The 27,409-nt window shown below is 46.3% G+C and overlaps 1 pseudogene; it reads left to right on the forward strand.

The window, feature by feature from the left end:
- Positions 1-305: 305 nt before the first annotated feature.
- On the forward strand, positions 306-27,063 carry LOC117003715 (annotated as a pseudogene).
- Positions 27,064-27,409: the final 346 nt, after the last annotated feature.

Below are 27,409 nucleotides of genomic sequence, written 5' to 3' on the forward strand. Positions count from 1 at the left end.
ACCTTTAAAAATAACATTGCCCACTTTATTTTGAACTTCCACGCTATTGGGGCGAACGATGAAGAAATTAATTCTTTTCTTTACGTTTCAGTAGTGCTACAGGTTTGGTTTCACCACGAAGGGTGGGAAGCAGCAGCAGTTCGTGTTTACGGAGCTGCGGCACCAACCTGGGCCAGGGCTGTGGGGTGTGAGGCATCCCCCGTTCCTCCTGACGGGCTGGGAGCGGGGACTCTCCCTCCGCCACCTTCCCATCCTCTTCAGAGATGCCCTCCGCCGCCTGGAACAGCTCCTCGGCGAGGGCGGCAATGCGGGACGGCGCCTCTTCCCTCCGCAGCTCCCGCAGCAGCGCTTCCGCAGCCTCCACCCACGGCCCCGCCACGGCCCCTCATGTTCGTCACTGCCCGTGTGTGAGGCGCGAGAAAGCTCTTGGCTCCGCCCCTCGCCCTCAGGCTCGGCGCCATCTTGTGACGCGTAGAGCAGCGTGGGTTTTTTTTGTTTTTTTTTTGTTTTTTTGTTTTTTTGTTTTTTTGTTTTTTAAAACTTCTTCAGGGCTCGCCTCTTTAAAGATGCCCTGAGGCTCACACATTTTCTTGCAGTCTGGCGACCGATTAGTAGCTGGATTGGGGGTTGAGATAAGGGACTGGGGCCGCGAGCGGTTGTCAGTTTTCAACCCCGCACGATCACCAGATGCAGACTGAGTGGCGGCCACCTCCACTTTCGGTGTGATTTTTAAATGGTCCCGGGCCACTCTCCAAGTTTCCTGTTTTAACCACGCTCCCTCCAGAGTCCTCACAGCTCCTCCCCAGCTCTCCAAACGTTTACCAGAGCTGGAGACAATCACGTTGTTAGCGCAGGCGTTAGTACACTCCCTCCAGCACCCTGAATGCAGGGTGTCTGTGGTACGGTCTATCACCCTCGATTTTAACAACTGCATGATTACGTAATCAAAATGCCTTGATTTGCATTGGATGCCACATTGCCTAAGCAATTGTGGAAACTACCTTGCCAAGCACATCCATTTCTTGGCGGTACGTGAGCGTCCTCACCGTCGGGGTCAGATCCAGCTGCCTCGACCGCCCACCTCCTCCAGCGCGACTCCCGTCACCCGGATCGCCCTCAGCCGCGTGTATCGGGGGCTATTCCCTCGCCCGAACACCTGGGGGCGATCCCGGGTTTCGGCACCACTATGCTGCCTTCGTTGGGGGGAAACGAAGGCAAGTGGCGACCTGGCTAGAGCGGGCCACGGCGAACACACACACATACACGCTTACAATCCCAGTCGCCGGACAAATCACTCGCTACACTGATGCAGTCGACGGTGAAATGCATTTATTGCTCGGCAAACACGGGCTTAAGTAACTTCGATACAGCTGTGATTGGCTAATGCCATGGAGAGGGCGGGGTCTAACTCCTCGTGCATAACGACGTCTTCTGAGGGAACTTTCTAGCTCACCACACAACCTGTAACTACCATCAGTCTTTCGGACTGCTAGGATAGGAGTGTTATGCCTGGACATGCAAGGTTCCAAAGTTCCTTTATTCAAAAGGTCCTCTATGACAGGTTTTAATCCTCTCCTTCCTTCCATGGGAATGGGGTACTGTTTAACTCAAATAGGATCCTCTGGCTTGTCAATTTTAATATGAATTGGCTTCATTTTTAATTTCCTGGCTTCCCCCATAGTGTGCTAGACTTTGGGATCAATTATTTTTTCATCCTCTATTGTTAATTTATATAGATGTACCATGAACCGGGAGCTCTCTACAATTAAACTTACTTCTAATGCTACCATTAAATCTCTCCTTAGCAGATTATAGTCAGCTTCCTCAACTAATAGCATACTTCCTAAACAAAACCCAGTCTCTGATTCTATTTCAACATCTTTAATCACTGGCATCCTGAAAGCTTCCCCTTTTGCCCCAATAACCATCATAGTCTCTTTGTTTCTAGTACATCCTGGGGCAACCATTGGACAGTACTTCGTTCTGCTCCTGAATCCACTAAAAATATTAAAATTAATTTTTGGGGTCCTATCCTTAATTTTACCAGGGGCTCTCGGGATGGTCTGGACCATAAATGGAAAAGCCTCTGACACCTCTAATCCTCCTGGAAGATTTTCTCATTCTTCATTCTCTTCTCTCATTCTTTCTTGATGTGGCCTCTATTCTTACAGTAGAGGCATTCTGGTGCTTCACTGTGTCTGTCCGTCTGCTTCTTCGGGAAGAGACTTTGTTTCTTCTGAGCTTGGTGGTTCAGTGTAGGCTTCGCGTTGTCTTGGGCCCGCTCCTGCTTTTGTGCTTCCCTCACAGCTGCTACTAACACCCTTGCCTGTGCTTTCTGCTGTTCTTCTTCTCTCCTCATGTAGACCCGCTGCACCTCTCTAAGTAATTCCTGCAACCCTTTCTCTTGCCACCCTTCTATTTTTTCAAGCTTCCTTTGTATATCTTCCCATGATTTTGCAACAAACTGTGTTTTCAAAAGGACCTCCCCAATGGAGGAGTCAGGGTCTGTTCTTGACTACATTCGTAGACTTTTCCTCAACCGCTCCAACCACTCAGTTGGCATCTCTTCCTTCTTCTGACATTTCCCGAGTGCCTTACTCATATTTTGCCCTTTCGGTACTGCTTCCCACACACCTTGTATCACCATGCCACTCATCTCTCTCCTTCTCAACTTGCCTTCTTCTGTCTATGAATCCCACGACTGTCTCTGACTGGGCCATCTCTGGTCACCTCGCACTCCCTGGGAGTTTCTACGCTTCTAATCCCAAATCGTGGCTTGCCTTATCATTTCCCTTTCCTTGATATTAAACAGTGACCTCAGTGTAGCATTAATGTTGTCATATGTATATATGCTAGTTCGCAGAAATTAGTCCAGTTTATTTGCCACCCCTATTGGGTCACCCATTAGATCACCCATTTCTTTCTTAAAAGCTTTTACAACTCCGGTATTAATCGATATGTTCGTGAACCCAATAACTCCCAGGGCAGTGGGTACTTCTCTTAGCAGGAGGAGTTTGTGCTTATCTTCTTCCTCCTCACTATTGCCATTGTTCACTTTCCTTGTTTTATGCTGTGTTCTGCTAGCTGGGGAGGGACTCAATTCCTCCTGCAGCAGGGGTTGTTTGTTTGTATCCTATTAGCAGTGGAGGGGGTGAGGTTGGGGTATTCAAGGGACCTGCCCTTGGGTGAGCAGGACTTCTGGGGGCTACACAAACAACAGGGGTGCCTGGGCTGTCATGGATTGATACGGAAGACCTGAGGGTGCAGGAAAGGGGGCCGGAGCAGGAACGGGTTGTGGTACGGAGTTAGGTACGGGAGTGGGAGACTATCTCATGGTTTCCATGCCTCACCCAGAGGTGCACCCCTGCAAGTTTTGATAGGATATAACCCGGTACTGGTGTACTTCCATAATTTGGCATAGTCTCTTTCCTCTTTTATTTGTGGATACTTACCATTCACGTGGCTAAGCAGGGCTAGACAAACCCATATTTCGAATGTACCAAAAATGGGCCAAACTACATGTTCCCTTATTTCCTTATCTCCCCAAACTTCTATGCAGTAATGAATTACAGTAAATTCATGAATACAAGCCGCACTGAGTATAAACCGCATCTCTGGGTGTTGGCAAACATTTCGGTTTTTGTCCATAGATAAGCCGCACCCAAATATAAGCCGCTCTGTCGTTCGCAGCGAGGACCCGCGTGCAATTAGTAACAGAACCGCGGGAGGGCGGGGTTTACTGGCTGAGCTAAGGCTGTGCAGGCTCGGCCCGCTAGGGGTCGCTGACGGGGCCAGGTGGCCCAGCCCGGCGCTGCCGCTCGGGGCCAGCTGCCGCTGCCACTGGGCTCGGTCACCCCGGGTCGGCGCTGCCCCGTGGTGGCAGGCAGGGACGGAGCTTCCCCCGCTCCTACGGCAGCGGCGGTGGGCGGGGACGGAGCTTTCCCGCGCCCGTGGCGCCGGCGGCGGGCGTGGACAAAGCACCCCACCTCCTCCCCGGGCCGCGGCAATGGCGGCGCGCACTTCCCGCCCCCCCCCGGGCCGCGGCAATGGCGGCACGCACTTCCCCCCCCCTCCCCGGGCCGCGGCAATGGCTGCGCAGGGCTCCCGTCGGCTCCCCGAGACGCGGCAATGGCGGTGCCCCCCCCCCGTTGGCTCCCCGGGCCGCGGCAATGGTGGCGCCCCCCGCCCCCCCTCCTCCCCTGGGCTGTGGCAGAGGAGGGAAGAAGAGAGCTCTCCCGCCTCTCTCCCCGCCCCCCATGCTACCTGCAGGGAGCCAGGGCAACACGGTAACACTGTAACAATTGCGAAATGCCGGCTTTTACTGGCAGGTGCTTGGCTCGGCACTCTGGCTGGCACGTCTGGGGTTGTAAATGTCAGAAAATTATTAACATATTAGCCGCACCCGACTATTAGCCGCACTTCCGGGTTTCCACCAAAATTTTTGTCAAATTGCTGCGGCTTGTATTCGTGAAATTACTGTAGTTTCTCCTGAGATTTTTTCCTCCTGTTAGGACTCTCCTCCCAATGTTCTAACATCCATCCCAATGGGCTGTCTCTTGGGATCTCAGGTAACTTGTCCCTGTGTGCTTTTACCAGTTTCTCCATGGCTTTTCCCTGAATTTTACTTTTCCTCTGTCCCATTCTTCCAAAAGGCTACCACACACTATCCCTGTACATTTCCTTACCATGTTTTTACGCCGGGATCCTCCAGGTCTGAGCAGTACCATACTCGAGTTTTAAATTCTTTGTTTGAATTTTACCAATCTACTCACCTCGCACAGAGAACCACTCCGTGGGGTTTTTGAAAGGTCTTGAGCTCTCTTTTTCTTTTCCTGGACTTTTCCTAGTCCTGGATCCAAAAGGTTTACCAGCTCCCACTCTCCGGGGAACATACCCTCCTTTTTGGTCCTCACGTGACCGACCCGCAAAACATCCTTAGTTTTAGGCTTGACACATGAGAAAGAGTTTTGCCACATTACAGTCGCTTCCCCCGTGACTGACCATGTCCCTCACAGGATGATGGAAATGCAATCTTGGAGTCTGCACTCACTCCATGGTCAGATCACATCTCACACACACACTCAGTCACTCAACCATGCGATACTTACAGTTCCTTTTCCTGTGTGGATTTTCTGTGCACGTCGAGTTTTATGAGTGAAAAAATTGGCCGCAGTTATCCGAGAGCTCTGGGCCTGTCTTATCCCCTTTTTGATTGAGGCTCTGGCTTTCAGTCCAGGATCTTGATTGGTTCTGAGGAATTCCCCAATTCCATCTGGCCACTGAAATCAGCAGGATGCCTCCTGAGCAGAAGGGGGGGGACCTTCCCGGACCCCCAAAACAGGATCACATTGGAGTCACCAAGATTGTTATAGATAATAAACTAATCAAGCCGAATCAAAAAGATTTCATAAGCAATTTTTTATTTTTGTGACCTAAAATATGGTCCTCAATAGCCACAATCAAAAAGACAACACCAAACCCGGGATTGGCATTGAGTGAATACACACACTGATCCAACCTCTATTGCATCGGATCCCCCTGTGTTCACAAATGTCATCCTGGGCAGTCCATTTATAGATATAGATATAGATATAGATATAGATATAGATATAGATATATAGATATAGATATAGATATAGATATATAGATATATAGATAGATATAGATATAGATATAGATATAGATATAGATATATAGATATATAGATATATAGATATATATAGATATATATAGATATATAGATATATATCTATATATAGATATATATAGAGATAGATATATAGATATATAGATATATAGATATATAGATATATAGTTATATAGATATATATCTATATAGATAGATAGATATAGATATAGATATAGATATAGATATAGATATAGATATAGATATAGATATAGATATAGATATAGATATAGATATAGATATAGATATAAAATAGTGTGATAGATATATATTATAGCTTTGGCTTTTAAAAAACATTAAAGACTTTGTGATGTTAAATGCTTTTATTGGTATAACTGTCAATGGTAAGAACAGCTGAGGTAATAGTGTAAGGTAACTATGTTGGTTCAATGTACTTGTAGAGTGTCTTATCTGAATGATAAGATAACATTGTCAAGAATAAAAAGAACAAAAAACCACCAACAAAAAAATAAAAGGAATTTACTACTGGCCCTCCAGGTTATCAGCATGTGTCAAACAACTGAACAAAACCCCAAAAAAAAATCATCTACAAGATGTCATGAAGATGATTCAAAGGTCGAGCCAAGCAAAAGAATTCTCTGAATTCCCAAAACTTACAGGAATGTTGAAATATGTATAATCCTCATATATATGCATTTAATCAATGTAATGGAAAAAATATATAAGAAAATTGTTCTGTGCTAACTGCAGTACTTCTGGCAGTTTTCTAAGCACCTCAGCGATGTGTACTGTCCCTTTTATCCCTTATTAAACTTTTAAAAATTTCAAAGAGTGAACCCTGTTTCTCACACTGAGGACAATTTCTTCAGGCAGAAGGTGCAGCTGTACATACCTTAGTGCCTCAAAGATTTACAGCAACTTCCCCATCTTCCCAATTTATTTCCATTGCTTTGCATAAAGCAATGCGTTTTCATTTAGAGACAAGTTTAAGAGAAAATGCTCTGGAATTAATGTTTCTTCTGAAGAAAAGGGTTTCAGCTATCCCTTCCTGATGATAAGAAATTAATGTTATTGGATGAAAGTAGAAAAAAAGAACTGTTTATTGACAAACTGTGAAAAATGAGGTTCACTTTCTTGGTAAAATTTGAAAAGTTTAATAAAAGACAATAAGAGACAATAAAGCAAAAGGTTATACAGCCGGGTGCTTGGCATTCAGCCAAGAGCACACCAGTGGTTTCGGAGACACCCCTTAAATTCATCAGCCCGTTTCATATTCATAGACTTATCAGGCTTATTCAAACTTTTCTATAAATTATTTGCCATGTTCCAGGAGCTGTTTTGCATGGTCATTCCTTGAGTCCGCCTTTTTAGAGCATGCATGTTTCTTGGCTGTGGTTTTAATTCATTTTTCTTATCAGTCTTAATTTGGGCTGTGGTCTTCAATTTCGGTTGGTGCTGGTAGTTGGTGTATCAGTAGCAAGTGTCTTCACTGGGTGTTACCCAACCAAACAGGCAGTTCACTTACTACAAAGACACTTTATCAGCTTATACTACTCTTACAGAAAACTATATCTTAAAAACCATTTCAACACCACACATATGGTATCCACCTTAATATTTGCGAAAAGCCAATACAACAATATGTACGGTAATTTCACGATTACAAGCTGCACTGACTATAAGCCGCATCTCTGGGTGACGGCAACATTTTGTTCTTTGTTCATACACAAACCACACCCAATTATAAGCCGCTCTGTCGTTCGCAATGAGAACCCGCATGCAACAAAGTTGCCAAATAGTAACAGAATCGCAGAATCGCGGCGCTTACTGGCTCGGCTTGGGCCATGAGGGCTCGACCCGCTCGGGGCTGCCAATGGGGCCAGGTGGCCCAGCTCAGCGCTGCCGCTCAGCAGGGCCGCTCAGGGCCGGTTGCTGTTGCCGCCTCCACCAGGCTCGCTCGCCTCGGTCTGGTGCTGCACTGTGACGGCAGGAGGTGAAGGAGCCCCCCCCACTCCCGTGGCAGGCGGGGACGGGAGTCTGCCTGCTCCTGCGGCAGTGGCGGCAGGCGAGGACGGGAGCCCCCCGCCTTCCCCCCAGGCCACGGGGATGGCAGCACGGAGCCCCCGCCTCTCCCCCTCCAGCTGCGGGGCCAGCAGGAGGGAGCCCCCACATCCCCCCAGGCCATGGGGCCAGCAGCACGGAGTCCCCGCTTCTCCCCCGGGCTGCGCTGCCTGAAGGAGGGAGTCCCCCGCCTTCCCCCGCGCCCCACTGCTGGCATGGAGCCCAGCTCCACCCACTGCGAAACAGAGTAACCAATTTGTAACAATTGCATAAAGCCAGGTTTTACTGGTAGGTGCTCGGCTTGGCACCCTGGCTGGCACTTCCGGGGTTGGAAATGTCAGAAAATTATTCACATATTAGCCGCCCCTGAGTGTAAGCCGCATTTCCAAAGTGGGAGCAAAATTTTAGTGAAAACGGTGTGGCTTGTAATCGTGAAATTACTGTATTTATAACACAACACAAATCAAGTGCCCACACAGCACAGGGGAAAAAAATGAATAAATGCTATAAATGCTAGATATTGAATTGTCAGACCTTTACCCCACGCCCACACTGGAAAAAAAAACCAAAACAACAACCAACCAACCAACCAATCAAACAACCAAAAAAAACCCCAAACAAACAAAAAACCCCTAAAAAACAAAATAAGCTAGCTAAGCAACAAAGAGAGCCCATTCTGCTCGGCACCCCTGTGCAAGAGCCCCAAGGTTCCCCCCACCACTGGACTCAGTATAAAGCTATAGTACAGTAATTTCACGAATACAAGCTGCACCAATTTGACCAAAAGTTTGGTGGAAACCCAGAAGTGCGGCTAATATTCGAGGGCGGCTAATACATGAACAATATTCTAAAAGCTGCCAACATGGAAGTGAGAGCCCGCGGCAGCCCCAAGCCAAGCTGGAGCCCGGCCGGCCCCGGCTGAGGTGGGAAAGCCTGGCAGAGGCGGGGCCAGCAGTGTGGGGGGCGGGCGGCAGAGCCTGGGCCAGCAGGGCGGGGCAGGGGGGGCGGCAGAGCCCGGGCCAGCAGGGCGGGGAAGCCCGGGAGAACTGGGGCTAGCAGTGCAGGGGAGCATGGCAGAAGCAGGAAGCCCGGCGGGTGGGGCTGCCTGGCAGCAGGGGAAACCCAGCAGAATCAGGGCCAGCAGCGTGGGGGAGCCCGGCGGTGCGGGGGCCTGCAGTGCCGGCCAGGGCGAGCAAACGCGGCGGCGGTGCAGACGGGAGGGGGCGGCCGGCGAGCCTGGCGGCGGCCGCCCCACCGGCAGAGCCTGGCAGCGGCGGCAGCCCTGCCGGCCGGGTGAGCTAACATGGCGTGGGGCAGCCGGTGTGCCTGGCAGCGGCGGCAGCGGCTGGCCTGCTGGCAGGGTGAGTAAACGCAGCAGCGGGGCGGCCGGCGTGCCTGCCAGCGGCGGCGGCGGCCGGCCTGCCGGCAGGGCGAGTAAACGCAGCAGCGGGGCGGCCGGCATGCCTGCCAGCGACAGCGGCGGCTGGCCCGCCGGCAGGGCGAGTAAATGCAGCAGCGGGGTGGCCGGCGTGCCTGCCAGCGGCGGCGGCAGCAGGCCTGCTGGCAGGACGAGCAAACGCGGCAGCGAGGCGTTGCTGACGGGAGAGGGGGGGCCAGTGAGCCCGGCAGCGGCTGCAGCACCACCCAGCCGGCCCCGTCGGCAACCATGAGTGGGCCGAGCCTTCCTGGCCCCGCCCCGAGCCAGTAAACCCCGCTATGCCGCGATCCTGTTACTAATTGGCCAATTTGTGAAAGCTGCGCACGGATTCTCGCTACGAACGAAAGTGCGGCTAATATTCGGGGTGCGGCTTATCTATTGACAAAGACAGCAACATTGTCGAGGCACCGGAAGTGCGGCTTATACTCCGTGCGGCTTGTATTCGTGAAACTACTGTAACCATTTCTGGGCCTAGAGCAGACGGTCAGAGAATAGAAAACCACCCTCAGACACAAAGTATGAAGGAGATCAGACTCTAGCACAGACACCAGAAACCTCAGCTGCATCTAAAAGAGATATTCAGAGCAAATTTCAGGTGGCATACAGCTGCTCAGGTATGGCAATAGAGGGTGCACGACAAGCCCAAAGTAGCCTTTATTAGAGGCTCCGCAAAAAGAGAAATTCTTCCTCTCTGACAGGAACAAACAATATAATTAACAAACAGGTCTGCTTAACACGGTGCTATTAATAAATCCATAGTGAGTTTATGTCTTTGCTGAACTCATGGAGGGATGGTCTCTAAGCTAGCTGGGATGAGCTGCGGAAAACAGAGCAGCAATGCCAGGGAAGGGGATTTATTAATTATAAGAAAGAGAGCTCTCATGGCAGGAGAATATTACAGTACGAAAAGAACAGCCCATCCCTCAGACACTGAAGTGCGTGAACACACACCAGCATGGGGTTTCCTGCCACTGTGAACACTTCTCCTTCCTGCTATTCATTCCATGCTTTGGGATTTTCCTCCCTTCCAGCCCCAATGTCAGCAGCACATAGCACTGACAAGCCTCTGACAGCAGCAGTAGTGAAGAGAGGTCTGGCAGCAGAATATCCCCTGGGGACTCAGTGAACCTGAGAGGAGACATGGGCTGATCAGTGAGAATAACGCAAAGCCATTAGGAGATGGCAAAGTACGTTAAATGACTACATAGCAATCCTCTTGCTGCCTCCTCAGAGGAAACACACATTTTATTGCAAAATTAAGTAAAACACCTGATAAAATAAAATCCCTCTCCTGCCTGAAAATGTTATCTTTACCACAACTGTACTTTAACCTATTCATGACTGAAGATAATTTTTCTTTTCAAAAAGATTTAATACATGTCACAAACCAAATCTCGCTGTTTTCTCTCACATAAAGCAATCACTTGGGAACAGAATGCAAATGACATATGCTTAAATGACATAATGACATAATGATATATGTTTCAATAAGTTAAAATGTTAAAGGATTGTTCAGAACACTTGAGGAGTCCCTGAGACTGAGAGCTTGGTGATAGAAAATCCAGATAAACAAGAGTAAGCATATACCAGGAGAGATTGCCTGTTTTCAGATAGAAAATTGAATCTACCAAATCAGAAAAAAACAGGCACAAGAAGGTCAAGGGCAGGAGGACAACCTTGATACCACTTTCAGTGAGCTTTCTGTAAAACTTACATTAAAGTTACAATTATCTGCATAGGTTTTTATGAGAGGACAAAAGCCAGGACTTCCAATTGCTCAAGAAAATAACAAAAGTGCTACTGTTTTGCAATAAATTTACAGTCAAAGCAAAATGTTATGATGATACATTTATGGATACACAAGTGAAGGAACCAGGTAATAGTTGAAATCAAAGTCAGAATGACTGAGTGTCGTGTCAGCCTGGGCCCCAGAAACAGAGACACTAGTACCCCATGATTTTTTTGACCAAAAGCCTCTTCATTGTTCTGAACTGCTGTTTTATAACCTCTTTAATGTTTCTCAGCAAGCACTCCTGATTGGTCCAAAGTTCAGGCGGTCCAGCTCCCTGCAGTCAATTAACCTCTGCAACCAGGCAGAAACCCATCGGGCCAACCACTGTCTGGTTCTAGATCTTTCCCCTGGTGGGCTGTCTGTCCCATCAGAGTGCTTTTTCCATATATGGCCAATTCAAATGCCCAGTACAAGTCAGCTTTTTCTATGACAACTGAGCATCTATACATTCAAATTAATAATTAAGACAAGCGGAATTTGAAAGAACATAAGAGACCTAGTAGCCAGGAGACAATACTAAACTCATAGATAACCTTACAAGGTAGAACCTGAGACAAATCTTGAGTAAACCAACTTCCAACAAACATACTGCAGGATTTACAAGCCATCATGGATCCTCCTCTTCAAAGGGTTTCTTCAAGGATGGTTTCCATGGATTGTGTTCAGAATCTCCATCTTACTGTCTCCTGGGCAGGAACCCCATGTTCTCACAGAGGATGGACTCCTCTCCCTGAGCAGTGGAAGAAAACCTCAAGTGATGAACTGACCAAACCCCCCCATGCCCTGTCTCCCTGTACTGCTGATGGGAAGGATGGAAGGATTGGAGGGAAAAAGGTGTTTTTAAGGGCTTATTTTACTTCTCCTTATCCCCACCTGATTTTGTTAGTAATAAATTCAATTTGTACTTCTAAGTTCAGCCTGTTTTGCCTTTACAGTGTTTTTTCCCAGTCCTTATCTAAACTCATGAAGCCTTCATTAATTTTTTCTCTCCTCTGCCCAGCTGGGGCATGGGAGAGTGAGTGAGCAACTTTCATGGGTGCCTGGCATTTGTCCAGTGTCAAACCACAGCAGTAGCAAAACCAAAGTTATTAAACCATGCCAGGTCTACCAGTTTCCTACTCTTCAGCAAATGCTTTGGAACTATGAATTAATATGGACTAAGTTTCACATTTACATGTTGTTTAAGACTTTATACTGTGAAGAGTCAGATCAAGGTGAACAATAGCTATGAAACTAAGGGATCAGATAAAGCTCATGGTGTAGTCTCCTGGCTTTGCTTTTGGACTACAATGTGCATAAAAGTGCTGAGCTCCTGCTGCTACTGCCACAGGAAGGGAAAGGGAAGCTGTGCTGTGCCAGTGGCCAGTCATTTCCCATTTGACAAGGGCTGGCTTTCTGGGAGAAGACAAATTCCCTAATGGCTGACTGGTCATGGAAGTGGGAATTGAGCAGGAGAAATAGAAATCTAGTAGGGAAGAACTTCATTTTTTTGAGTTTTTTGTCAGTATCCGCACCTCACAAAGGCTTTGTGAGTCGTACAGAACTTGACCTGCCCCAATGGAACTCACCATAACAGCACCAGATGTAATGGCATACTGAAGTGTGTGGAAGGCTTGGGAATGACTCCAGTACAATGACTCAGTACAACCTGCTGTATGTGATCTATGCTTGGACATGAGTCACTTTGCTCTAGCTTTGGGAGTAGGTGTTTTGGTAGTTGCTTCCAGGCAGTGAAATGCAGATTTCTGTTCTGGTTTTCTCCTAGAAATGCACTGGTGGTTATTCTGGCTGCATTCCTGATTGATAAACTGGGAAATTGCTCTAAGTTCTGGGATTCAATGAATTTATTCTTGTACTATAGTGGAATGTCAGGCTGCCTTTTCAATGCATTCAAATCATTCAAAGGGATGATTAAAGGTCCCATTGTAGAAACACCAGAGGCATGGAGGGTAGGGACAGCTTTGTGTGTGGGTGTGTAATAGTCAGCTGAGCAACTGAGACATTCATCCTTTGACCACTGACTTAACCTGAATTGACACAGCATGGCAGAAAACACACTTTTCTCTGACACAGACGTGACGGAGACAGGGACAGCGTTACAGCTCTCTGTCAGCATCAGCGTGGCAAACAGAGTGCGTGTGTTGTGAGCCACAGCGAGCTGCGTGGCTCTAGTGCCTACTTGTCGCGGCTTTCAAAGTGCCAGCGGCAGCATGCCTCCGGCATCAACTGCGAGCCGCAGCGAGTCTTGAGCAGCTCTTGTGAATGGCTAGGTGCAAGCAGCAGCTCCAGGCTGGCCGCCACGGGTTGGGATTGCGGCGGCTGTGGTCGCGGCTGGGTGAGAGCGGCGGTGGCCGTGGCTGCCCCCGGGAAACCCGGTGCAGGCAGCCCTGTTCCATTTGGGAGGCACCAGAGCACAAAGTCGCCGTGGTGATGAACTGGTTCCCTGAAATGGTGAAGCAGGGCAAAAAGCAGATGCGGACAAGGAAGCAGGACCACCTGGATGAAAAAGTGAGTGGGGGAGGGGGCCAAGCCAACCCTATAGGTGAGCCCCCGCCCCCTCCAAGAAACCCAAAGAATACTGGTTTTCGTTGTGGCACAGTTAACTGCTTTTTTCTGCTAAAGCTCCTCCCATAGCTCGATTTCCCGGGCATGCTTCCCAGGCATCCGGGCATTTGTTCCACTGGCAAGTGCAGAGGAGGGGTATGTGGCTCAGAGCCCGATCATGGAAGCTTCGTCTGCCCTGACTCCTGCCAGGCGAAGCCTCCCCAGGGCAGGGCTGCCAGCACATGTACAGCCCTTATAGGAATCTTCCACTTCATGTGTAACACACATTGAAGCATAAATAAAAAATCGGATTAGTCCTTCTCACTCTGTATCACAGTGGTAGATGTTTTGTGAGAGAGAGGCACAGAGGAGATAGTTCATCTCCTCTAGGTCATAGCCTGTAATGGAGCTCAGGGCAGAGTCAGAGACTTAAACAGTTTAGAGTCCTCTTGAGAGTCCCCTGCCACTTACTCTGCCTCTCTAACCTCCCACCACGATAATATCATTATTATTGTGAGATGTTGCATAGTGATTTGTGTCATTATGGAAATGCGCCATGGGATCAATATGAACAAGAATACTAAACTCAAAGTAAAGCATGGATATGAGACACAAGAAAATATAATTACTTCATTATATTTGTTTAAATCACTTTGCTGTGAATTCTTGGCTTTTCGTTTTTATGTATTTTTTTATTATTTTGCGACTATAATAATGAATTGTATCCACTTTTTATGTATAAGGAAAACGCAGGCTTGTGTGAACATGGACAGACTTGTTACTGCTGTTACCTGCTTGCTAGGAGTGTAACCTGACAACATGTTTGAACCTTGTCCAGACTTGGTGTGGCCACTGCTGTTTGAGTGCTAGCCAACATGTTTGGGCATGCTCGGACTTGTACCCCAGTACCGTAAGCATGACACAACCCCACCAAAGACTGCCTATAAAAGGGGCAGTGACCAAAGGTGAGGTGGACATGTTGATGGAGCACAGACTCCCCGCATCCCCAGCACTGCTTGCCTGTTCCTTATCAATGAATTAATAAATTGCCAAATTGATTAACATACCGGATTGTGGTGAGACATTTATAACAATTCTTTTGATGATTACCAAATCATTTTATAAAGAGACCAGTCTTCACAAAATTGAAAATGGAGAGTAAAGTGATAAGGTTTATGGTGTGTTCTGAGGTTGTTCTTTAGCTTTTTGACACAGAATGCCTTTGCCCTGACTTCAGTATATCTATTGAGGTTTGTGTATTTTTTGTTTCTTTGTATTTGGTGGTTTTGTTTTTTCTCACTGTGCTGGGATCATCCATCTTTGCCTTAGGCTTGCTGTTCAAGAAGGGCTCACCATACCTCCTCCCAATGATGTTAATCAGCAGACTGCTCTTTGGTTCTGGGAATGGGTCACTTACTGTCATTAGAATACTGCTGGGAGCCAAGAAAGCAGCCTTGTTCTCAGGCTGCTCAAGGACAAGAAATTATAACAAGGATTAAACACCTGCTGGATACATGAGAGACATGTTGCTTTTATAAAAGCATGTTTCCAAGAGGTGTTACCTTCCTCGCACCAATCAGGTTGTGCCTGGCTCGCTCCACGAATTGTTGTATATAAGTGTGGTGTTTCTTTAAATAAAGGGCTTTTTATTCTCCATTGCATGAAAGGAACTTGTTGCTATATTCTTTTAGCTGCTTGCATAGCCAAAATGCGACAACTTACTAGTAAGGAATTCACATTTATATATTTTCATATTTTCAGATTTACATTTCACCAAGGGGTCACGATACATTTTTGCCTTCTAGACCCTTGTCCTACCAGTCAGCTTCACCTGCTCTTCCCCAGGCACTTGTGTGTTGTTGGCAGACTGCTGCTCCTTGATTTAATACGTGCTGAAATGTTTAAGGACAAGTTTGTCCTTCTCTGAATGGTGAGGACTGACATGTGATTTCTCTGCCTTTGAAGTTATTTTTGCTCACCTTATAGGAGGGATAAGTTCACCTCCCATATCTCTGCATGATTTCATACATGTTTAACTGGACTGTGAGGCTAGCACATACCTCCTCTGGCACATGCCTCCTCTTTGCATGCATAGAGCATCTCCTAGCCTGAGCTCTCCAGCTTCAGAGAGCTGCTGCTTCTGTGCCATGCTCTTGGTCATGCCTGTCTGTACAAGAGAGGATTTTTCTCTTCTGTAAGTTGTGCAGAATCGTTATCACAGCCTTCTGGTTCAAGGGGAAGGGGCTGGCACTGGCACTTGGATTGACTCTGTCTTTCTTCCTTCTTCGGAGTGTCCCCAATTTCTTTTTCACTCAGCAGTTCGAGACAAAGTTTGGAATGCAGTGGACACTCTGGGGAGGTGAATTTCTTTGGTCTTTTCTAGACCCAGGTTGGCCTGTTTTGTCCAATGATTAAAAGAACCTGAAAGAGGTAATGAAGTAAGCAGGAAGTGGCACATGATTTTCCAGTTTTTCCTGCTGCTTTATGTGTGCAATGAGTAGTGTTTTCTGAACTGATGCCAGAAAATCTGTTCTAACTTTCTAGTGTTAGCCTGACAGTTTTGTTTTCTTGACATATTTTTAACATCTGCAGTTACTGATAGTCAGTACTTAATTTAGGAGTACTCCCATGGAATAAAAACTTCAGAGTGAAAGAAACAGGAATGTGTTTGTTATTCTGTACTTTGGGCAGCAGAACCTGCTGATTCTGCAGCACAGTCTGTACTGGTCCTAGTAGAAGATGCCTTGCATATGGCTAATTGAAACCACGTTTAAATTACTGTGAGAAGCAGAACCTGAACTGCACATTTCATAGTGTGAATCTGTTCTAGGGCCTATATCTTTACAAGATTTTAGAAGATTTGAGCTTCTCTCTTCTTTTTTCAAGTGGAAGGAAAGGGTTAAATGGCATATGACTGCTGGAATGGTGATGTTAGAGAGACTTGGTTCAGGACCTTCTTTGTGTACAAAGACAGTGATTACAGAAAAGTGTTACGCAGAAGTTGAAACAGATTTGTGCTCTCTGATTCCAGCTCTCAGAGAAAGCTGTGGTGGGCATGGGCTGTCACATCCTGTCTAACATTTAGTTTTGTGCTCAGGCAGCATTTGCAAGCACAGCAGGGTGACTTCTGCAGCCCATGAAGGGGCAATACATCAGACAAAGTGTTCATTCATCTCAGAAGTTGTTTTGGCTCTTTGGAAAACAAAATGGGTACAGAACTCCCGAGAAGGATGTTGGCAGTAGATCACTGCCAAACTTGCTTTGGCATAGGCAGCATAACCAGACTCACTACTCTGGAGCTGCCTGTGCTCACAGGCCAGACTGCTGTGGTAACTGCAGCAGGTCACACCAATGAAGAGGTACAGCTGGCTTCCTGTACAACTGTGATAAGCTTCCCCTGCTCTGGGGACCTGGGAAGTTTCCCAGTGTCTGCCTTGCTTTTACCTTGGGTTAATTGCACAGTTCTGCTGCAGGTCAGGAACATTCTAGCCACAGGCAGCTGAGTTCTGCCTGAGACACTCAGGTGGCTTTAGCCTCACTGGCCTCAGGAAGTCATGCAGCCATGAGAGCTCAGTGGGAGCTCACAGATTGTGACAGAGTGGTGCAAGATGAAGGGTCCTACTCTGTTTTAAGAGAATCTAGGCTTAGGAGTCATGAAGAATTCAGCATTTTACATGCAGTGGGTTTTGTTATTCAGTGCTCTCCACTCTGAGGATTTTCACCTCTTGTTTTTCCCAGGGAGAAACTGTGTGCTGAGGTTTGTTTGTTTGAGCCTCACAGTCCGTGTACTTGATAAAGTGGGCAGCTGGGCTTGGATGGTGTTATCCAGCAAGAATCAAAAAAGTGGTACTTTTCCATCTCTATCCTGGAAATCCCAGATGCAGGAGCATTGCCACTGGAGCATAGGGAAGGCTGCAGCAAGAGCCAGTCCTGGCCAGAAGAGGGCATTTGCATCCCTCGCTTCAACCCTGCAGAGCAGCGCTGAGGAGACCGCATCTGTGAACCTTTAGCCAAGAGTTCCCTGCCTAGGGCCTTCCAGAGAGCTCAGGCAGCACTCAGAATGGCAGTAGCTTTCTGAGGCAGTTACTTTCTGACTGTAGGTGGCTCAGAGGAGCATTTTGTGCACAAAACTAGTTGGTTGCCTCCCTCTGAACTGCCTTCTGGCTCACAGGGTCCAGGATATGAAATAGCTAATCTGGGCAGTACTGAACTATCACTCGCCAGCCCTTATCTTCAATTCCTCCTTGCATTCTGTCTAGGAACAAGTGCTACAAACAACTCTGATCTGCAGTTTTTACGTCACTTTGATTTATTAGATGCCTTCCTTCTCATGACAGCGCTCTTAACTGGTTTCTGTGTTGTGTTGTGTTGTGATTCCTGCTCATACTGTACCTTTCCACTATGTTTCACTTAAGATGTGCAGTGGATTCTTAACAGAGCCTGCTTAAAACAGTCTCTTACAGCCAGAACCTTTCCAAAAGTAAGAAAGTTCTTTTGTTTTCTCTACTGGATTGTTGGAGGTTGGGGCTTTTTCTTTTGCTTTTACCTCCTCTTTGGAGAATTTTTCCCATTATCATGCTAAGGAAGTCTGCCGGGCAGCACCCCCAGCTTTTGATTGCTCAAGACAAAGGGATGGGCGGGGGCTGTCTCCCCCTCTCGCTCACCGGCCGGCGGGGTTTGAAGGGATCTGGGGGGGGCTGCTCGTTTTCCAGCACACGCCGTCCAAACGCCGGGGGAGGAGATCCTCTGCAGTCGGACATTGCCCTGCCAAATCTGCTCCTCTCTAGCCTCCCACCTCTGAGAACACCACTGAGCACCACGACCCAAACGGTGAGCTCTCCTACCTGGGACACAGCACTGCCACTGCTGCCTCTGCCTCCCTGCTCCTGCCTGCTACCTCCACAGCTGCGTGGGCCCTGCCCCGCTCTCCACTGGAACCGAGCGGAGGAAGAGTGTCTGCAGCTGAAAAAAAGGGACTGGAACCGAGTTATTTGTTCTGTTTTGTCACTGATTTTCATAGCTGATGTTGGTTTTGTTTGTCTTGTAGATATATTAGTAAAGAACTGTTATTCCTAAATCCATATCTTTGCCTGAGAGCCCCCTTAATTTCCAAATTATAATAAATTGGAGGGATTTTCACTTTCCGTCACAGGGAGGGATTTCCTGCCTTTATCCATATCTTGGTTTCAAAGACAGGTATTTGCCAAGAGTGTTAAAGAAGGACTGTTTTAGGGACAGGACATCTCAAATTTCACTTAGAGGTGCATGAGCTAGCTTTCATTTTCCTTTTATTTCTTAAATCTCTTGTGCTCTTCAGTGCCTTGCAGAAAGTGACGCTGGTGTGAAGCTAGGCTATTTTCCTGGGGAGTAAAGGCACATCTTGTCTTTGCAGCAGATTCAGGACATTCAGCACCTTCCTCTTCCCTACTGGCTCCGGGTCCTCCCCATTATGTTCTTCTACAACCGAGTCTTCCCCTTTGTGGCAAACACTAGGTACTGTTCTGTAGCTGTGACCCATTGACTGACATGAGCCAACAGAGCCTTGCAGACCTCGATTTTGGGCTGACTGGGAAATACAGGGGTAATAGGCTTGTTCCTTCCACTCGTGAAATGTGGAGAAACATGACTTTAACACCTAAAGGTTTGAGGGTTCTTCAACCTTTCTTTCCCTTCAAAGATGAGAGAAGCTTCTGAAAGACTGCAAAATTACCTTAAAGGAAAATGATCCATCCAATATTTAAAGCTTCAAACACTGACAAAGGAAGATCAGAAAGATTTGGGAGAAGAAATACTCAATTTTAAAAATAGCCCAGAGACATTTCACCTCTGTGATAGACCAGCAAAGTGGGTGTCTCCTGAGCTGGATGGGGTATCAACTTCACCAAGCCTGGGGCAGCTCTGCCCTGCAGCTGCTGCATTCTGCTGTGTCTGGAATATAACTGGGCTTGCTCAGCCTGGGTTTGTACAAGAGGAAGCCTTTGTATCTGGTGAAAGCTGCAGACTTCCTTTTTAATGCCTGCCTTTGCTTAAAAGAAAGCAGCAACCTGGCCATCTAAATTGAGACTCCTGCTTCTGTCTTGGGGCTCTGCCACGGACTTGGTTTGTTGCTTTGTTCCCCTTTGTGGATCATGCAGCAGTTTCTGTCACAAAAAGAGGATGAACTTTTATATTAGGTAAGGCCTGCAGTAAAATAATAAAATTATTTTGGTAGTATTTCATTAGTGATTTGAAAGAGGCCACTGTGAAATCAGGAGAGAAGAAATGTCATCAGCATGACAACTGATGGGAAGTAGCCATACAGATAGCCAAATCAAATTTACTGTGAAAGCCGTTAAGCTGAATGACTATAAATTCTATAAAGAACTTGAGGAAGTTTAATGAAATTTCTGCACGTCCTAATAAAGCTGAAAGTCTGCTTTTGATAGTGGTGTGGGGTTTTTTGTTGTTGTTTTTTGTTGTTTTTTTGTTTGTTTTTGTTTTCTGTAACCAGGACTCCTTCAAGGAATTTCCTGGGGCAATTCCTAGTATTTCTCAAATGCAGATGTTCAACATAAATGCTGATCTTTGCTGCTGGATTATTTTTAAACTATGATCCTGCCTCTGAGCATTCACCCCCTTGAACTGATAAGGTTTTTAGCCTCTTAAAAGAGGATGTCAAAACTTCATCCATGTGGTTTAGACAGGCAATGGCATATTGCTAGTGTGAGCTGTGCTGATATAGGAAACACATGCTTTAACCTGGAGTTTCACTCTGCACTTGCAGAAGTGTCTCAAAAGTGTCTGAAAATACCAACTCCTCTGTGGTGTGCACTAATTTAAAAAAAAGTAAATCACTAAACGCTTGGCACTACAAACCAGACGGAATCAAGCTTATTCACAAGTCCTCTCATTCAAACCTTTTTGGCCCATATGCTTGTGCTCAAACTTACTTTCTACCAAAATAACCAGACCAGGAATATGAATTATTTTATTTTCTTGGCTACATTTTATTTTTAGCAAATTTATCCAGGATAAATATTCTGGTTAAAATCAGCAGGCAGCCACTTACTTTCTTGGGGCAGTGTCTGACAGCTCCCTCATTCTCTCCACAGCAGCTGGCATATTAATTGTGAGTACCCAAAACATGAAGCACTCATTGATAACTTGTTCCTGATTTTCTGCGGCTACAGCCCCCTCAAACATAATTTCTTCTGTTGTGGCTGAACAAGAAGTCTTTTATATCCTTGCAAACTGCAAGATGCACCTTAACCTGACTTACGTAATAAGTACATTGGACTGAGAGGTGTCCTTGCTGTTATCTGTGCCATGCTGATTCTGCCAGTCTTCACTCTCCCAGCATTCATGTCTGTGCCTCTGCTGGTCTCTACCATCTGGCTGGGGATCCTTGGCAGCTGTGAGTTCTCAACTGTAGCTGGGTGTGTTGTGGCTACACTCCTAGGTCTGGATAGCAAATTACTGCTTGGCTTGGTGTCCTGCTGAGCAGGTTTCACAGCCAGAGGCTGAAGTCGCTGGCTCTGCAAGCCTCAAGTCTTTGCTTGGCAACAAATAACCCGGAAGAATCAACATGGAGCAGAAGGCAGAGCACAGAACAAAGAGATGGAGACTCTGCAGCCTCTTTGGGCCACCTGTCCCAGTGTCTGACCACCCCTTACAGGAGTGTGTCCATGCATTAATGCGTGGTTTCCCTTGTGCCCATTACCTCCTGTCCAGAGCAGAGTCTGGTCTGCTCATCCTTGCACCCTCCCAGCAGATACACGAGCAACTGGTCAGATCTCTAAGAGCCTTCTTGAGTAGCCCCAGCCCTCTCAACTCCTCCTCCTGTGATAGATGCTCCAGTCCCTTTATGACATTTGTGGCCCATCACTGCATTCCCTAAATCACACCTGTCTTTTACTAGGGAGGCCAAAACTGCACACAGTGCTCCATGTAAGGCCTCATCAGTATTTTAACACAGCTGGCAAATCAGACTCCTGCTAGACTGTGGCTTCAAAATATCCTTAGGCCTCCACTTGCTGCACTACTCTTCAGTGCTGAAATCCTGCTGAATTCCTCTGATTTTTCCGAGGAAAAATCCCATTATGAATTTCCAGCTGTAATTATGAAAAACCACATGCAGCAGGGCTGTAAACTAATGTTGGAGACTTGCGAACAGAAGAAAATACCTATTCAGAACTGATTTGTGTGTTAACACTCTGGCTTAAAAGCACTGACTTCAGACTGGTTTGCTGAAGCCATCAGCTTTCTTAGTTTATGTCATGTGATGCAGCAGCTAAACTCAAAGGGGGTTGGTGCTGTAACAAGCACTGGGATAACCACTCAAAGTCCTGTACTTGCTCCTTCATGGAAGAAACTCACTCAAAAGCCAGCCATTCCTGTTTGACATCCCACAATCTACCTCAAAATTACTAGAAAAGAAACTTCACTCTTCTGTGTTGAAGAAGAGTTGTGACATGCTTTCCTTAAAATCTGGTGGTTAACAAGGTTCTCATTGGTGTAGCACCAAAGCCTCACTGCCTGTTCTGCTGGGTAGCACTGGGAAGCATTCCTGTCCCTCTCCTGTGTTCACTGCCTATATGGAGAACTTCTGTTGGCTCGAGAGGGTTTCATAGAAACCATCAAACAAAGATCCTTGCACTTGCTTATAAAAGCCCTGTCACAGAATCTGAAGATGCGGGGACATTCTGGTGACCTTTGGGACTCTTGCACAAAGACCATTTTCAGGGTGGGAAGACTCTACTGGAGCCTCTCACAGGCAGAGTTCTATTGGACAGGCTGCTCCTGTCTTTCAGAGGGATAAGGCTTGAAGATGACATAACAGTAATGAAGGAGATGATGACCCTTCTTGGAACAGTACCTGCTCATCTCCACTGGGCACATTGATTACTTACTCTTACTCAGCTTTTTTCAGTAATGACCCCCTGACCAGCAAGCCACCTTCACTTTGGCCTGTCTTCCCCATTTTTGCTGGACACCTGCAGCTGGGATACCAGAACTTTCAAAAAGGCAATTGCATGGCTATCATACTTTGGTTGAGCTTGTAATGAAAATGGAAGGGTGGCATTCACAGAAGTCAATATGCTGCAAGAAATGGAAGGAAACAATCTGGGCTTTTTTGTTTAACTTTTGTAGTGTTGCACCTATCACAATTATAGGTAACTGAAACCCCCACCTCTCACACTGTCCCCAGCCTTAGACAACTTAGGCTTTAACATTTAAGCTGCACATATCCTCTCGCAGAACATTCCTCTTGCCAAAGACACTGTGGATTGAGACTTGTAAAATACAAACTGAAGCCTGAAAGCGGACATTAGTTCATGTAGTTCACACTCAGTTGGACTTCTGTTGCCTTTCATGCTCAGGTGCATGCTCCAGCAGCCAGAAGGTTAAACACTGATACAATAGAGCACATATTTACATAATCTATGGGAGGAAACAGTGGAGAAAAAGCCATCATCTTTATGAACTTCATGAAGAATCTGGCATAATGTTAAGTTCCCATTACTTCAACAGGCCCTTGTGCTTCTGATACACCTGGACACAGAGACGTCTGTGGTTTTGGCTTAAGTGGCACATAGCACACGCTCAAGCAACAGCAGAGGAGGAGTCATGGAGAAGCCAAAGGCAGGAGCCGTGGCTTTCCCCCAGCTGCGCTGCCGGGCTTTCCCCCCAGCTGTGCAACAGAGTAACCAATTTGTAACAATTGTGTGATCATGGGTTTTACTGGCAGGTGCTCAATTCACGAGCTCAGCTCCGCCCACAGCTCGCACTGCTGGGTTAGGAAATTTCAGAACTTTGTCCATATATTGGACGTTCCGGAGTATAAGCTGCACTTCCGGGTTGGGACCAAAATTTTAGTCAAAAGGGTGCGGCATATACTCGTGAAATTACTTGGATATTCCAAGTCTGATTAGCCTGTGTAAATAATTAAAAAAACTCACAGTAATGCTGCTTAAAACACCAACAGAGAGGACATTAATCTTCCTCACTGAGAGTGCAATGCAGGGTGTGATGCAGTGATGCAACAGATGGACAGTATCAGACAGTGCTTGCTTAAAAGGTTTTGCACAGTAGCCAGCAGTCTTCACAGGAAAACACATACATAATCTGGGTTAACTGGCACACATGCAGATCAGGAGGGATGACACACTGCAGCTGGGCTGTTCACTAGAGCCGTGAGGTCTTGTACGGGGACAGAGACGGTGACATGTTTAGGGACTAAGCAGCAGATATGCCTAGAACCACACAACTTGTGAAAGCATATAAAAGTTCTCCTTTAACCACTTCCTAGGCTAAGCTCACTATGGACACAATCATTTTCCTTCCCAGACGGAAACAGCAATTCAGATAACATTCTATCTTAACTGTTTAGCTACAAACCAGCAGTTTTGGGGAAAGCAATGAGGTAACACAGAGTTGCAAAGTGAAGCTATACTGCAGTCTACTGTTGGCTACAGCTCAAAGGAAAGACAGTCCTTCATTGCTAATGTGCTATCTATCAAGGACATTACCACATTCCCACACTATGCAGATTCCACCCAAACTGTGCATGCTTCAGAGGAAAGTTCTGAACTGTAAGTGGCCAAACATAGAAGTCACTGTTATAAGTGAGGGTTGGCCAAGAGGCACTGAGAGCATCACAGCCTGGAAGTTCAGGGATGAATGTTGCAGACATACAACATCCTGGCTGAGAGGCCACTGTGTCCAGCTCATCAAGAATTGCAGTGTCATTAGCTGCAGTTCCTTCCTCTGTCAGCCAAGGTAGTCTGGCACACGAAGAGTGCTTTATGCACTCACTAGAAACACGTTGAGGTTATGACTTCTCCACATAAAGAATATCCCCCGCTCAAGGGGAATTTCTATGTTTTTCTACAAATAGCCTTAAATATTTAAAATACTTGAATATTTAATTCTATTTACAATATTGAAGAACATAACAGAATCCCAGTGTGGTACAGAACATCATGGAATGTTGCCCACGAAAAGGCATTAAATTAAGCTCCTGCTTAACTACCCCTCCTACCCCTCCCCAGGGGTAAGAGGTACCACAGGCAGCCTTGGGCAGGATGTCACAGCTCCTGAGCACAGTCTCATGTACAGAAGGCCTGAAAATGTATGCACATTTTTTCCCATTTCAGACCATAACATTTACCAGTGTATCTATGGTGAAATACAGTACTGACCAATTTATAAAAGCAGGCATCCACAGCACACAATGAAGTAACAAAATATAGAGGTTTATTGGTAACTGCACGTTCTGTCATTTGATTTCCAATCCCCTTCTGTCCCAGAGAAATGCGCAGATCAATCTTACTTGAAGAGCTGAAAACATTGTTTAGATTTCAAAGAAAGAAATGTAAGAAAACTAACATAGTTTAACTAATTTAAGGCCTAGTTAGAAGTTACTCTTTAAAAGACAGGCTCTGAAGCCACTCCACATCAGATACTAAAAGATGCCAAATGCTTCTTATTGCAGATAGCATCTGCTACACCAGAGCCTGCAATGTAGGAAGCAGCCTCTGGTTGACTTTTCTACATGACAGCTTCCTGTCAAGTACTGGAACAAGGAACTGAAATGGTTAATGTGTCTGAGACTCAGCCAGAGGATGGAGAACACAGACTCAGGAAGAACTGCTAAGAAATACATGTTTGGAAGTAACATATGTAAGTTCATTCCAGGGTTGCAGTTTCAACTACTGCCTTGTTTTCTCGAGGGGAAATTAACAGGCAGCTCCAAACCAATCTGAAAGGTACAAAGGCATTTAAATCCCTACTTTCCACAGCTGTTTCTATCCTAGCACTGCTCCATATGTTTCACTATTTGAAAAGGCAAGGAAGTCTTAAAGCAGTCACCCACCACTACTGACACAAGGGAACTGGCCTAGGAAGCATTACAATCACAGAGAGGTTTAGCACCTGGCCTAGCATCCCATCTCACTGGGAGCAGTTCCCAGGGAACATGGGCTGCAACAGCAGTGGATATACACAATAAGGCCACTTGTTCTTTGGTGTACCTGAACAACTCCTGTTTTGATACATCCAATTTAAAAGGTCGGTATTCAATATATTTAACAGTAAGCACCTAGAGTTAACATTCACATATGAAAGTTGTGGATATGATCATAAAATCCATTCAGAGAACAAACCCTCCCACAAAACCATCTGTGCAAAACATGCACATCTTGCAAACATGATTTACAATAGATTTTAGTAATACAAACCTTCTGTTTGTGCTGGCTTTGCTTTTCCAGCTAAGGTAATCTACAGCAAAATCATCGACAGCTCTAGACTGTGGAGGACTCACATAGTTCTCCCAACCTTAACAAAAATCTGAGACAGTCAAAGGCAAAGGTAAGGCTGATGACAGACAGGAGAATTCACTAACAGACTCAGCACAGGCAGTACCAACAGGAAATTCACTGTGGTGGAGACAGGAGATCAGTCCTGGTATCCGCAGGGAGCCAAGTGAAAACCTTCACAGAAGCTAAGCCCTTTCTACACAAGCTGAGTCAGAGTGACCTGGCTGACACCTCAGCATATTCTCCACGGTAACTGTGAACTTCCAAGTTGCCTCTGTTCAAAGAGTACCAAAAAGCTATTGTTTGCATCCACATCTTTACCAGAAAACATACAAGCACTTAACTAGAAGTACCTACATGAAAACAGCATGTTGGACTGCCACATGTGAAGAGCTAATCACAGTAACAGCAAATTACTAAAGGCATCCAAAAGACCTGAATACTTGGGGAGGGGAAGACCACAATCTTTACAAACATATGATGGTTTGTGAGTATAAAAGAAACTTTCAGCATATTTTGTCCTTGTATTAGCAATCAAGTGCTGCAAGCAAGAAAGGAGAAAAAAGAAGCAATGACTGAAGACACTCAACCTTGGCAGCACTACTTGTTCCAGTGGAATATATTTATATTCACATGATTGCAAGTCAGCTCACACTGTGAAGCTGCATCCAATTGCCTAGGGGAAAGCCCAGCCTACCTGCCATACTTCAGAATCTTCAGGTGTGACTTCCAGGCCCCTTCCCATTCACAATGTTTGACATGTTGACTGTATGGACAAGCTTGATTCCACAAGAGCATCCTGAGGCATAAGCTAGCTAAGAACCTAACAGTCTGAGGAACTCACCACTAAGCAGCATTGATTTTTCACAAAGTTACGCTAATGTCCGGCTCTGCCACCCACCCATGCAGGCCAATACTTACATCTTCCACAAGGCACTCATTCCCTCCCCAGGCCTTCCTCCCCAAATCACCAGGTTATCCTTCCTACACGCTCTAACATAACCCTTATCCATCTGCCTAAGAAGCTATTCACAAGCAATAGTGTATAAACTGACCTCGCCACCACAGACAAGTTTCTCCATTAGTGACAGTGACACGATGACCCTAATAGAATGCAATGCTGGATTTCCCCCCTGGTGGATTGAGGACTTTGTTGTGCGAGCGTGGCCTTGGCCCTAGTCGGGGTTCATGATTGTCTATCTTGGGTTCTGGCTCCTTGCATTGTTCCTCTTTGCCCAGAGCTTTTTTCTCGCATCCATCTTCCAGGTGTGGTTTGATATTTTCTGTAGCTGCATTAAAGAAAACAGATTAGACCATCAGATCACTCACTATTCTGTAGTGCACAAAGTGCCTCATCTTCTGTCAGCTGCATTATGTCCCACATCTCCCTTTCACAGCACACCAAGATTTCTCATTACCTGATCATCTTTCCTGAAGGAAACATGTGCTAAAAGAATTTCACTTTTCACAACAACTCCTTTCTTCCTTCAGCAATCTTTCAAACAAGGATATGAAGACTGAGCAATACACCTTCAGAATTATTTTGGCAGTTGCAGGAAATTAAGATATACAGTGTACCAATCAATTCTTTCATATTGAGCTTGAAAGTAGGGTTTCCATCATTCTTTAAC

Source organism: Catharus ustulatus, chromosome 16 (genome assembly GCF_009819885.2).
Source record: "Catharus ustulatus isolate bCatUst1 chromosome 16, bCatUst1.pri.v2, whole genome shotgun sequence".
NCBI lineage: Eukaryota > Metazoa > Chordata > Aves > Passeriformes > Turdidae > Catharus > Catharus ustulatus.